Source organism: Gastrolobium bilobum, unplaced genomic scaffold, assembly GCF_033153095.1.
Source record: "Gastrolobium bilobum isolate Gb01-03AN ecotype WA unplaced genomic scaffold, APGP_CSIRO_Gbil_v1 utg26293, whole genome shotgun sequence".
Taxonomy (NCBI): Eukaryota; Viridiplantae; Streptophyta; class Magnoliopsida; order Fabales; family Fabaceae; genus Gastrolobium; species Gastrolobium bilobum.
This window is the reverse complement of record NW_026897991.1, coordinates 75,051-86,517: the sequence shown is the minus strand read 5'-3', so window position 1 is coordinate 86,517 and position 11,467 is coordinate 75,051. Positions and strand designations below refer to the sequence as shown.

At 36.7% G+C, this 11,467-nt stretch overlaps 1 pseudogene; it reads left to right on the top strand.

Moving 5' to 3' along the window:
- The first annotated feature begins 5,422 nt into the window (after positions 1 to 5,422).
- LOC133312000 (gamma-soluble NSF attachment protein-like) lies at positions 5,423 to 9,780 on the top strand (annotated as a pseudogene).
- Positions 9,781 to 11,467: the final 1,687 nt, after the last annotated feature.

Here is an 11,467-nt window from a genome sequence, read left to right as displayed (position 1 = left end):
TGTAGAACGATGCCTCCCTTGAGGTTCCCTCACATTTTTGTCATCATCCTTATTAAGAATTTTGTGGGTACGGGAAGAGGGATCTTTATCTTTCAAATCAGAAATAGACCACCCTATGGAAGTCCCATGTTCCTTCAATACTTCAATCACCGCCTCCTTATTACCCAAGAAGGTATATTGAAGAGTTTCAAGAAGCTCCTTCAACTCTATTTTTGGGGCACCATCTTCTTTCCCCACTTGCTCTAAAACATCAAGTTTAAAACAATCGCCTTTGTCAAAAGGTTGTTTCATAGAGTCAAAGACGTTGATGGTAATTGTCTCATCATTCATCCTTAACTCAAGCTTTCCATTTTCAACATCAATCATGGCCCGAGCAGTGGCCAAGAAAGGTCTACCCAGCAAAAGAGGCATCTCAGTTCCCCCTTCCATGTCCAACACTACAAAATCTGCCGGAAAGATGAACTTGTCCACTTTCACAAGAACATCTTCAATTATACCACTAGGTTTCCTTAAAGATTTGTCAGCGAGTTTCAAGGAAACCATAGTAGGTTTAAGCTCAGATATCCCCAACGATTTATACACGGACAAGGGCATCAGATTTTTACTTGCCCCAAGATCACACAAGGCTTTGCCGACATCAGTATTACCAATAGCAATTGGAATGTTGAAGCTCCCTGGATCATGACGCTTAGGCGGGAACTTCTTTGTAATAATAGCACTACACTCCTCAGTGAGTGTCACCGTTTGGCATTCCTGCAACTTGTGTTTTCTTGACAAAAGGTCCTTCATAAACTTGGCATAATTGGGCATATTAGCCAAGGCTTCAGCAAAATGGAATATTAATGTGAAGCTTTCTGAATATATCCAGGAACCTTTCATAATGTTGTTTCTGGGCATCTTTCTTGAATCTTTCCGGATAAGGTGCCATGGCTCTCACATATTCAGGACTCAACTCAAATTTCTCTTTTGCTTTTTCTTTTTCAGCTGGCTTCACCACTTCAGCAGGTTTCTTAATTTCTTTTTCAGGTTTTCCTGCAGGATCCAGCTTCTCTTCAACCTCTGGAGATAGCAGTATTTTACCACTTCTGGTTGTGATGACCATACAATCTTCCCTCAGATTAGTAACTGTGTTACTAGGGAAGGTACCTGGAGTGCTATCAGCAATTTGCTTAGCCAGTTGGTCAATCTGATTCTCTAAATTTCTGATATAAGCATTCATGTTTTTGGTATTGGCCCTAGTCTCTTCCATGAAAGCATTTGTGTTTTTGGTATTGGCTCTAGTCTCCTCCGTGAAAGCATTAGAATGTTGAGCCATTTGTCCAATTAACTTTTCCAAATCAGAAGGTTCCTTTTGTGGAATAGGAGGAGGTTGCAGAAAGTTGTTGGAACTATAGTCAAGACCACTTCCTTGACCTCTCCTCTGAAAATTACTTCCAAAAAGAAAATTCTGATTTCTTGAAAAAATTTGTTGGGGCTTCTGTTCATACCAAACCCCATTTACTTGCAACTGCTGTGGATTATCACCCAATAGAGTAGGGCACTCATTAGACTCGTGAGCCTCTCTACAGTATTCACACACCACAGAAGTTGATTGAACCTTGGACACTTGCAGTTTCTCAAACTTTTCATTCAGACTATCAAGCTTCTTGGACAACAGCTTTTGTTCAGCAAGCATAGCATCATTGCTCTCCAACTTTATCACTCCTTTTCTTGCTTGAACTGGGAAGCTCTCATTCTCATTTCTCGCCAGTCTATTTATCAAGTCCAGAACTTGCTCAGATGTACTCTGCCGAATAGAACCTCCAGCTGCACTATTAATCACCAACCTTGTTTCAGGAGAGATGCCATTAAAGAAAATCGCCACCTTTCTATCATCGTCTCCCTCATAGTGCGGACACTTTCGGATAAGTTCCTGGAATCTATTCCAGGTTGCACACAGTGATTCTCCTTCAAGCTGGCGGAAGTTGGTGATCTCATTCACCAGCTGGTTGTACTTCTCCATAGAAAAGAACTTGGCAAAGAACTTTGTTGACAAGTCTTCCCATGTCATGATACTATTAGCTGGCTGCCTTTCTATCCATCTGAGAGCCCTTCCCTTAACAGCAAAAGAGAATAATTGAAGCCTGATAGCATCGGCAGACATCCATTGTGCTTAGTAGTATCACAGATCATCAGAAATCGATCTATGAACTCATGAGGGTCTTCATCCTCAGCACCAGAAAATTGAGCCCTTTTCACCAAAGTAATTAAAGATGGCTTCAGCTCAAAATTATTTGCCTCCACCGTCGGCCTGAGTATACTTGAATTTGGCCTATTGAACACTGGAGTCAGAATGGTGTCCAACAATCTTGGAGGTGGGTTATTTGCATTGTGGCCTCTTCCACCAACATTGTTGTTTTCTGCCATCTCTCGTATTGGTTGTACAGGTACGTTCTTGAATTCTTCCCAAATTATCTGCTTGGCAACTTTCCTCAGTCTCCTATTAGTCCTTGCAATTTCAGGATCAATCACAAAGTCTGTAGGAGCAAGTCTACCTCGCTTAAACTCAGAAAAAAATGGTTAGTAGCACTTGCAAAACACAGAACAAGATAGAACAAAAATAAAAATAAAAATAAAAATCCAATATCAAAGATCAACGGTTATTTATAATATTGGAATTAACAATCCCCGGCAACGGCGCCAAAAACTTGATGCTCACCGGCAAGTGTACCGATCGCACAAGTAATATAATAAGTAAGTAGAGTATCGTCTCCACAGGGATTGTAAACCAAGTACTGCAATAACCAGTCCCCTTAAGTTGGAAACACTCGGTTGTTTTTGGAAAATTGTGAATTGATAGTAAAATAAAGACAGAAATTTAAAATATAATTTTCAATTCAAATAGCAATGGTAAAGTTTGGATTTTTGAAAGAATAATAAAAGGCATTGCAGCTAAGGTACACGCACCATAAGATCCCCACTTTAAACTTTGGATTGATTGAAAACGTTCATTCAATTTAATAACTCAACCAAATTATCATCTAAAAATAATTAGTTAAATCCCAATTCCCTGGCAATCTAACCCTTTAATTCAATTGGAATCCTAATCCCTTAGCAACCCCGCATGAAATTAAGAATTAATCACGATAAATCAAACGACTGCAACTCACACAAGTCTATCCCTAGAGCATGCATAAATTGTTACCTTACCCCCTTTCAGAATCAAAAACCCCAAATTCCTATTGGGAGCCCTAATTCCCAAATTATTATCTCCTATTAGGTTGATAGAGTCTAACAGAAATAATATCAATACGCACAGGGTAAAAATAAAATATATTAAAATAAACGAGCGAAAATAATCAATCCAGCGTATAAAGGGTTCACATAGGGTTTGTGACCCTAACTACAATAAAAGAAATTAGCCAGCCATAGACATGGCTGACATAAAATTATAAAATAGAATTCAAAATAAAATTACTAGGAGGAACGGAGAATGATCCGTTGCTCTTCTCTTCCTCACGAATCCTTGTTCTGCTCCGTCGTTAAAAGGTAACCTAAAGAACCCTCACAGCGTCCTTTTAAGTTCGAAATTGCCTCCACGCTGAAATACACGCGGGTAGCGCGATTCTGGCGCGGGTCTAGCGCCAACATCTTAGCCTTTGTTGGTTTCTCGCGCGGGTAGCGCCAAACAGGCGTGGCTCCCGCGCCAACTTTCTGGTCTTTGTACTGCTTCCGGCGCTGCAACAGCGCCAAAGTGGCGCGGGTAGCGCCACTTTCCTTTTTCAATTTTTCTCAATTTTCCTATTTCTTCTTGCTTTAACCTGCAAAAATGATATAAAAGATGAAAAATAAACTGAAATAGGAAAACTAACTAATAAAAGTAATTAATATACAAGAAATGCTCTTTTATGACTGATTTCTTATTATTTTTGGCTTGGAAAACATCACATGCCAGAGGCACATCAATCAGCTGTCCAAAACTCCAAGAAGACATAAGACATGTTCAAAACGACGTCGTATTACTTCCACATTGGCATTCTTAACGGTGACTCAGCAAAGTAACGATCCACGTGTGCTCCGTTAGTTGGGCCGACAGATGCCAACTAACGGAAGGAGAAACGTGGCCTTTTTTTCAAATATTAGGGACTAAAATGAGCTTTTTTTATTGTTCGGGACTAAAATGTACCTCATGAAAATTACCAGGGACGAAAAAGGGTATTTACTCTTTTATTTTTATTTAAGAAATGGATCGGTTTTTTATATATATTTTACAGATTTTAAAAGTTAGAATATGTTTCGGTCAGATTTTAAAAAAAAAGAAATTAATAGTTTTAAATCATGAAAATGTTCACATAAATTTACTTTTCTTAAATAATTGTTTTTTTTAAGAAAAACATTCGACGGAATAATTAAATTTTCATTTAATAATTGTATTTTACGGCTGTAATTTTTCGACGAAATAATTAAATTTTCTACGGAAATAAATTCAGTTGAAAATTTTTGACAAAAATAAATTTCGTCGAAATTTTTTGACAAACATAATTTCCGTTGAAAATTTTTGACAGAATTAAATATTCCGTCGAAAATATGGTTATCAACGAAGAAATATTCAACGACCTAAATTCCATCAAAAAATTTATTTTCGATGGAATTATCATCATTTTTGACGGTATTTTTCTGTTGAAAAAATAGACTTTTTTAGTAGTGAATTTCAGAATTCTACTTTTCTCTTTTAACTTTTTGGACCTTCAAATCACAATATTTAAGTAGTTCATTATTTTTATTTTGCTTTCGAAAATATTTAGAAAACTTGATATAAAAATTTAAAGACATGAAGACATTTAGAAAAATGTCAGACAACATTATTACTTTTAAAACAAAAATAAGATGCAAGTTAAGCAAATGTTAAGCTTTTGGGAGAGAGTTATATTTTTTACAACAGTTAGGTAAGAAAAGAAAAGAAATAAAATATTCATATATAATAATATGATTATATAGATAAACTGAATTGAATTTTGTTAAATGAGACTATATTGATAGTTTATATAACCTTCGTTAACATAATTTCTTAATTCATTTGATTGAGATTAATTCTTCTTTTATGCATTCTCACTCATTTTGGTTGAGATTAATTCTCTTTAGGGAGTGAAAGTTTTTATCACTAGTTCTAAAATACTTTACTTAGGAATTGAACCAAGCACCAACAATTTAATCCTTGAGCATAACCCAGCTTATCAAAATATGCCACCACTAATGCAGAATTTTACAACATTGATATCTTTATTTTGATTTAAAATTATGTTATTATGTTACTTTTATATCAATTTTATATGTAATAAAATATTTTTTGGAATTTCCACATTTGGGTTTGTATTCTGAATTTCTGATCCCATAGCGGATCCGTCCTTCATATATAGTTCATAGGCGTCACGTACGTAGAACAATGGCGAGCTCTGATCCCCACAAGTTGATAAACAAAGCTGATAACTTGTCTGTTCATTTTCTCTCTCTCTCTCTTTTCTTTCTTTTCTCATTCAGATATATGTATGCATAAAATGACAGTAACAGTATACCAAAAAATAAATTTGGTTACCTATTTTCGAGCTTTCTCTGATGAAACCAATTAAATTAAATCATCATAAAATTTGTGTAGTGCAAGAATCTGAGACTCGATTATTAACATGCAATTTAAAGGGTAGTGTAACAAAGAATTTCCTGCATGCAGTGATTTTTTCACGTGGATTTCCATGTTTTGTTTTTGATAGTAGACAAATTAATATAGAATAGATGCATTATAGAATATTTTGGTTTCTGAGGTTGGTTTGTCGTAACTTCTAACGTTGTGATCCAACAACTTTTGGTATCATACTCTTGTGTCATGGATTATGGTGACTCTTCTTACTTCTAAGCACTTGTTATTGATCAACATCAACATCAACAACACCTTTATCCCAAATTAATTGGGGTCGGTGGTAGATGAACCCACATGAAAGATACAAAACGGTTGAAAAAAAAGTTAAAAAAAATAAAAAAAATAAAAAAAAGTAAAAAAGCCAAAAATAAATAAACAAAAATAAACAAATAAAATAAAAATATAAAATAAGATAAAATAAAATAACAATATATGTATATATAAATAAATAAAAGTAAAAAAGAAAGGGACAAGAAGAAGTGGGGGAAATGAAGGGGAAAAGGACTAAAAAGGGACCATCTGAAACATAGGAATAACAGCGGGTCTAACCCTCCACCACACTTATAGCTTTTCTCCATTCCGTTCTAAGACATACTGTCCGCCAATCTATATCCCACTCCATTAAATCTTGTTTTACTACTTTCCCCCAAGTAAGCTTCGGCCTACCTCTGCCTCTTTTTGTGTTGAGCTCTTGGTAACAAACTTCTGTTCTTACAGGAGCATCCATGGGTCTTCTCATCACGTGCCCAAACCACCTCAATCTATGTTCTCTCATCTTCTCGGCTACCGGTACTACTCCGACCTTTCGTCGAATATCTTCATTTCTTATCTTATCCATCCTTGTGTAACCACACATCCACCTTAACATCCTCATCTCTGCTACTCCCATCTTATGCTCATGTTGCCTATGTGCTGGCCAGCATTCTGCTCCATATAGCATTGCCGGTCTTACTGCTGTTTTATAGAATTTTCCTTTTAACTTCAGGGGGATTTTGCGGTCACACAAAAATGCAGATGCACTGCGCCATTTCATCCACCCTGCTCTGATTCTGTGATTTACATCCTCATCAATCTCTCCACCGTTTTGTAAAATGGAGCCCAAGTATTTAAAAGCATCTTTTTTGGGTACCTCTTGACCATTTAGATGCACAGGTTCTTGGTCCTCATCTCGTACCAGAGAAAACTCACACTTCAGATACTCAGTCTTGCTTCGACTTAATGTGAATCCTCTGGATTCCAATGTGCTTCTCCACAATTCAAGTTTTCTATTAACACCCTCCTTGCTCTCATCAATAAACACAATATCGTCTGCAAAAAGCATATACCATGGCACTTCCTCTTGAATATCTTTTGTTAGTTCATCTATAACTAAGGCAAAAAGGTAAGGACTTAGAGCCGACCCTTGGTGTACACCTACCGTGATAGGAAAATAACTTGATGATCCGTTACAAGCTTTTACACATGTAGTATTATATTTAGCTTCATGTGTCATATAATTATTTCAAGTACTTGAGGACTTCATTTATCTACAGTGACAAAAGATGAGATGCATATATAATGTTTGTAAATTGTATTCAGCTTCAACCAAAAGTAGTTTTTTTTTTTTTTTGGTAATAAATTTAATTTATTTAGAGTTTTTGGGTATGTAGTTCTCATTTTCAATACGATGAAACTGTGGTTAAGGCCTTGCTTGATTCAAGGATATAGTGTTTTTATTGTTTCTCTTCTTATGAATTATATTTATCTTTAGTATCCTTCACGCTACAGAACAACGCTCAGCCTCACAAGATGGAGTGCAGATTGGAGAAGTGCTACTGCAAAACATTCATGCATTATTAAATTCTTGGTTCAGTTGGTTGTATATGCAAATAATTTAGCAGCAAGTATATCAAAGTGAAAGTTTTAAGAGAAAAAATCATGTGGATAAATCTATAAAGCTCTTATTTTCTATAGCTAATGGGTTTAGAGTTGCCAAGGACTACGAGAGAGAAAAAGGAGCATTTGAGAAGGCTTCAAAAGGACAAGAGATGCTTTCTTCGTGTAACATCCCGGGCGCTGACGAGGGCGGGGAGTGATCGCCGGTGCGAAAGGGCATGGACAAGGAGCGGCTCCTGGCAGGCTTCCAACGACGGGGGTACATCAATGAATCAAATCAGCACCAGAAAGAGAGGGATTCCAGAGACTGTGCTGGTATGGGACGGTACAGTTTGGGATAACTTATAAGAATTATTTGGTACTACTTATACTAACAAGATGCATCTGCTTTTCGGTAGCCCGGAACGGAAGAACTCCACAGTTAAACGTGCTTGACTTGGAGCAATTCTGGAATGGGTGACCTCCTGGAAAGTTTTCCCGAGAAGTATGCGAGTGAGGAAAAAGCACACTGAAAAGTCTCGTGTTACTATGTGGGGATAATCGTTGATTCTTGAAGCGGCCACAAGTGGTATCAGAGCAGGGCCTCTCTTCCAGTACGGTGTGGTTCGAGGACGAACCAGGCGGAAGCTGGTGGGCATGTAACATCCCGGGCGCTGACGAGGGCGGGAAGTGATCGCCGGTGCAAAAGGGCATGGACAAGGAGCGGCTCCTGGCAGGCTTCCAGCGACGGGGGTACATGAATGAATCGAATCAGCACCTGAAAAAGAAGAATTCTAGAGACTGTGCTGGTATGGGACGGACAGTTTGGGATAGCTTATAAGAATTAATTGGTACTACCTATGCTAACAAGATGCATCTGCTTTTCGGTAGCCCGGAACGGAAGAACTCCACAGTTAAGCGTGCTTGACTTGGAGCAATTCTGGGATGGGTGAACTCCTGGGAAGTTTTCTCGGGAAGTGTGCGAGTGAGAAAAAAGCACACTGAAAAGTCTCGTGTTATTATGTGGGTATAGTTGTTGATTCTTGAAGCGGCTAGGCGTTACACTTCGTATCCTTACCTTTTAATTTTCTTTGTAGTAGTCTTCTTCTTCATCTTCTTCAACTAAAGAGAATAAATAAATGATCATATTGGGTTGCTGTTGTAGTTGTTGTTGTGTTAATGTTATCATGTTCCATGTGTTAAACCATCTCTCTTTATTTATCCTTGACAAATAAACCAGACCTTGGGATGCAACTAAGCACATGGAATCTGCTGCTGCTATGTCAAAGGAACTAAGCAACTGGAGAGAAGTTGGGGACTTATATCGAAGGGCATCTGAATTGTACATTGAGTGTGGGAGATCACAAACTGCATCAGATGCTCTTGCAAAGGGAGCCCGATAAACAGATTGTCACCTGTCTGGCTTTGGAACTGCATTTCATGTTTTATTAGTTAACTATTTGTTTTTACATCTTCAATTTTTTTGTTGAAAGTAACCAGCCAGGCATTAACATCTATTGAATCTCATAATGTGAAAGCTCCAATTGGCCAGTAATCAGTAATTCCATGATGACCAAGTTCCCATCTACTCTTCGGTAAAAACAAGAAAGCTAAAATCTTCATGTATTTTGTTGTTTAAACAGTCCTTGATCTTGATCTGATGGCTGGAGTGGAATGCTTTTTTCTGTATGGGTCTCTCTACCCCCCAATTTGGTTTAGAATAGGATTCTACTTTTGGCTGCATTCTTTATTTTTTTTTTATCTCATGCATTTTGCCTTTACTGTTATGGACTATATATTATCCTTCTCCTAGACTTGTTTCCCTATATTTTTATTCTTTTAAAATTTCTTTTCAATAAAAGACAGATGCCACCTATTATTCTGTTTTAGTCAATCATTACTAAAAATATTAGTAAAGAATTAAAAGTCATCCATTAGTCTGCTAAAATTAATACATCATGATATCTTCTTTATTTTATCTCATTTGATCAAAATATAGTACTTGCAGATTATGTATCAAACAAACAATAATTAATGTATACATTGGATCTTCATACATGATAGTCTCCTGGGAATTCAGTAACATAATTCTCTCCCCCCACCCCCAATGCAGTGCTTTGGAAGATTCCATGCCTGAAAAGGCTATTCAGCTATATACTGATGCTTGTACTATACTTGAAGAGGATGGAGGAGAACAAATGGCCTTTGATCTATTTCGTGCTGCGACTAGTGTTTATATAAAACATGAGAAGTAAATTTTGAAAAAATTAAGACAATGTACATTTACATGAGAAGTAAGTTTTGAAAAAATTAAGACAATGTACATTTCCATGGTGTTTAGAGTATGGAGTAAAACCTATCTTCCAATGTTTTACCATTGTTAAGATTTATTTTTTGTTAGGTAATGTTATTAGACATTATGTTTGTGTCTGTGCATGCCGTTGAATGTTTACTCATGCTTCTCCATTGATTTCATTTTAAAAGATGACATATTAGACAAGCATAAGTCAAACATTTACAATTGAATCCTGAAAAATGTAACATATCATGGATAAATTTTAATATTCCCTTTGGTGCTGTTTGGTTGAGGAGATCCTATAACAAATCAACTTGGGAATCCAGTTTATCTTTGTTTGGTAGACAGATTTGGCAAAGTTGCCCATCTATGCCATTTGCATGGCTTTTCCCATTTGGTTGATGAAAGCTAGGCATTGGCACTGTTGAGAAAGAGAACTTGGACATGGGTTTTTGTCGACAGCCGTCTAAATTGAAAATTGCAAATTTAAAGCAACCAAAAATACCCTTCTGATATTAAAGCTACGAAGACGAGCGCAGATGATAATCTCATTCTGTCATTCAAGTCCTCCAATCTGAAATCAAATGCGCCCACAATGACGATCACACGCAGCAAGTAATTTTTCTTTACTTCTTTTTCTCTTTTACTTTTTTACACATTTTATTTGAAACCCCCCCTTTTTCCCTACTCTCTAATCACTGTAATTTTCTTCGAAAAATTTGTATCTTTAGCTTTACCTTTGCATTTCCCCATGAAAGGGGTCTTGTACCTATTATTAGAGCAAAACGATGTCGTTTATGTGATAAGGTTTGGTTGTTGTTGTTGTTGTTATTGGTGGTGGTGGTGTTGAATTTCCCCTATGTTGATGCCCCTTTTGAAATGAGCTAGAACTTCGCAGATAGTTGATGTGTATGAAGTGGTATAGTTAAGAGTTCAAATGGGTTGTGTGTAATTTTCTGTTTTATTTTTGTCCTGAATTGGTGACATCGGATGGTGTCCTGTTCTTCACAACATTCATGTGGTTTTTGTAAAATGCTTTGCTTGTCTGCATTTACTGCTCACTTGGTTTTATTTGCTTAACCATCATTGAGATTCATCGTTGTGGATATCATAGTTTGGCAATATTATCTGGGTCCTCATAACTGCTGCTGTTGTGCATTTCTGATTTTAATTTTTTGCTTTTGTGGTGGTTTAAGATAAATATGTTTTTAGTGACATATTTTTATAATTTTGAGTTTATTTTTGTAAAAAGGATCATTACGTGTAAGTTTTCCTTCGTTGTGTGAAGTCTGATTAGTTTTCCTTCCATGGTGATTAACCTTAAGCTTGCTAACATTTTGTTGTGAAAAATTCCGTTTTGTTTCTTTCAAGGAACGAGTGTAGCCACAATGTTTATCTGGTGCTCTTGAAAGACATATAACACCTTCTATTTTAAGGATTCAAGAATGGAAAGCATCTTCCTTGCTGTACTCACAATGTAGCATATGGGATATGCATGTTGTCTATGCCTTCAGTTTGCCAAAACAAGTTGCAGTCAGTTCTCAAGGTGTACAATAGCATAAGTAAGTACCATTATGCAGAAAAAACAAGCCAAGTTGCCTAAGAAACTGAGGACAACAATGCTGTTAAGGGTCAAATACACAAGA